Source organism: Prionailurus bengalensis, chromosome B2 (assembly GCF_016509475.1).
Source record: "Prionailurus bengalensis isolate Pbe53 chromosome B2, Fcat_Pben_1.1_paternal_pri, whole genome shotgun sequence".
Lineage (NCBI taxonomy): Eukaryota > Metazoa > Chordata > Mammalia > Carnivora > Felidae > Prionailurus > Prionailurus bengalensis.
This window is the reverse complement of record NC_057349.1, coordinates 92,271,411-92,274,712: the sequence shown is the minus strand read 5'-3', so window position 1 is coordinate 92,274,712 and position 3,302 is coordinate 92,271,411.

The window sequence follows — 3,302 nt, the reverse complement described above, 5'->3', positions numbered from 1 at the left end:
GTCTTATGGGAAATAAATAAGTGGAACTATATAATTACAGCTGGAAGCCAGTATCTTTAAAAACCTATGCCATGATATCCAAGATATAGCTGTTTTCACTAACAAAAAGAATCCAGACTTTATTGAACATTGACCTCTAGCCACAATTTGCTATTAGAAATAGCAAGGATATTGCTAAGATGTGATATAGTTAATTGATATATGGTTAGTGAAACTTTAACTTCTCTGGCAGAGATATATATTGTTGAAATAAAATTTTATGTTTTCTCTGATAAAAATAAGTGAAAAGTAAAGTCATGCAGACATGATCTCCAAATAAGATAATATATGGGTAAATTTATTTGAAGTTCATGATTTTTGAAACACTTGTGGAAAACCATTGTTTATAAAAGAGACATGTACTCTTTCAAGTTTTTATTTAAATTCTAGTTAGTTAACATATAGTGTAATATCGGTTTCAGGTGTAGTGTGATCCATCACTCATATATAAGACCTAGTGCTCATCACAAGTACCTACCTTAATACCTATCACCAATTTAGCCCATCCCCCACCACCTCCCCTCCGGAAATTCTCAGTTTGTTCTCTATAGTTAATAGTCTCTTTTGGTTTACCTCTTTTTCTTTTTCCTTCCCCTGTGTTTATCTGTTTTGTTTCTTAAGTTCCACATATGAATGGAATTATATGATATTTGTCTTTTTCTGACTAACTTAATTCGCTTAGCATAATACACTCTAGATCCATCCACATCGTTGCAAATGGCAAGATTTTATTCTTTTTCATGGCTAGGTAATATTCCATTAAATATATATGTTCCATTAATTAGATACATAATATATATATAATCTCATATCTTTATCCATTCATCAGTTGATGGACATTTGGGCTCTTTCCATAATTTGGCTCTCATTGATAATGCTGTTATAAACATTTGTACTAAATACATTAAAATATTCAAATCATTGGGGTGCCTGGATGGCTCAGTCGGTTGAGTGTCCAACTTCAGCTCAGGTCATGATCTCACAGTCCGTGGTTTCGAGCCCCACGTCGGGCTCTGTGCTGACAGCTCAGAGGCTAGATCCTGCTTCAGAGTCTGTGTCTCCCTCTCTCTGCCCCCTCCCCTGCTCATGCTCTGTCTCTGTCTCAAAAATAAATAAAAACATGAAAAAAAATTCAAATCATTGATGATTTTATTTTATTTTATTTATTTATTTATTTATTTATTTATTTATTTTTAAGTTTATTCATTTTTGAAAGAGACAGAGCATGAGAAGGAGAGGGGCAGAGAGAGAAGGGAGACACAGAATCTGAAGCAGGTTCCAGGCTCTGAGCTGTCAGCACAGAGCCTGAAGCGGCGGTGAACTCATGAACTGAGAGACTACAACCTGAGCTGAAGTCGGATGCTCAACTGACTGAGCCACCCAGGCGCCCCAAATAATTGACTATTTTAAAAAGGGGTAAATGCCAGTAGATTAATAGCAAAAGACAAGTAAAGAGATACAATCATGATTAGCATGCTTTGTAGAGGGAATTTCTGTTCCACATTGTATTGTTCATGCCTAATGCTTGTTGGAGTCTTTACAGGCTTGTTCTTTTGTATAATATTTTGCAGAAAATAGTTTAAGAAAAATAATAAAGATGCCTAAGACATTTATGGAAAGGCAATATTGATAAAAGGCAAAGGGTGTACTGGGAAGGAAGAGGTTAAGTAGTAGGTCTCAACCTACTTTTGGAAGCAGCATACTCTTCTTTTGGAAGGATGCACATAAGGAAGATGGCCGATGAATCCATCGAATTTCCTTATAAGTATACCAACATCAAGTCTCCTGACAAATAAGACAATGATATTTGCTAACAGAAAGCCCCTTGATTCAGTAATGCTTAGAGATTTCATATACTGTTTGGTCCCAGAGCACATATGATGCTACAAAAAAAAAAAAAAAAAGGGAAATAAGGTTGTGGTCATGAAATCGTTCTACTGCCTGTGTCTTGTAATTCCTTGTATCCTTGAAACATTAGTGAAGTTTAAATTTGATTAATATCTTTGAGGTTTTAAAATTAGTTTTGACAATCTGATCTTTTATAATTCCTTATGGAGATTCCTCATATGGTCCTATATATTGACTCCTCCACATTTTGGAGCTGTGAAATTGAAAGCTAACCCTAAAGGAGAAGTTTACATGAGGACATGGCGCACGTTAAAGAGTAATTAGTGCTTTTCTATCTCTTCAGGATATTTTAGACCTTTGCACTACACAGAGAAATAATAAACATGTTAATAGGATGAGATTAATAGTAATAGGAAAAGAAAATCACTAATAGAAAACAACTCTAAATGAAGTTGGAAGTGAGAACAGTAGAGAATTTTGAAGCTTTTCTTCCTCATTTATTTTTTAATAGTTTGATAAGAATAGGTGTTCACTCTTCTTTCAATGTTTGGTAGAATTCACCTGGGAAGCCATCTGGCCCTGAACCATTGTTGGGAGTTGTTTTTACTGTTGATTCACTTTCATTGCTAATAATTAGTCTGTTCAAATTTTCTATTACTTCCTGTTTCAGTTTTGGGAGGATATATGTTTCTAAGAATTTATCCATTTCTTCTGGTTGCCCAATTTGTTGGCATATAATTTTTCATAATATTCTAATTCTTTGTATTTCTGTGGTGTGCATTATTTATATTTCATTTCTGATTTTGTTTATTTGAGTCTTATCTCCTTCTCTCCCCCCTGCTTTTTTTGCTATGATTTTATTCAGTCCTTTTATTCAGGACATATTCCTCTGTTTCCTCATTTTGTCTAAGTCTCTATGTCTGATTAGGAAAGGCAGCTAATGTCTCCTGATCTTGAAAGTAGTGGCCTAATGAAGAAGAGGCCCTGTCGTGCTCTGTAGCACAATGTCCCTTAATCACCAGAACTTGGCATTTCAGGGTTGTCTCTTATGTGTGTTGCATGTGTCCTACTGTCCTAGTTGAGCCACATTTGCTTCAGTCCAGTCAGCTACAATGGCCCTCTTTGCTTATTGTCAGAAGGTTTTTGTTTCTTGTGCTGTTTAGGGGCCAGTCTGGGGCTGCCTTGGGCTTGACTTAGGTCAGAGCAGATGCCTACCTTCAGCCCTTTTGCCAGAACTGGGGTCACATGGAAGGTCAGGAATCTGTTCCTACATTGTTCCCTGAGAGGCTTTTGTTGGTGGGTGGGGCCTGCAGTCAGATCAGATGTCTGCCCTTAACAGTCACATGTGACCTTAAACTACAAGACTCTCTTTTTGTGCTTTCTACTGTGAGATTTTGGTTGATTAGCAGGGCCAG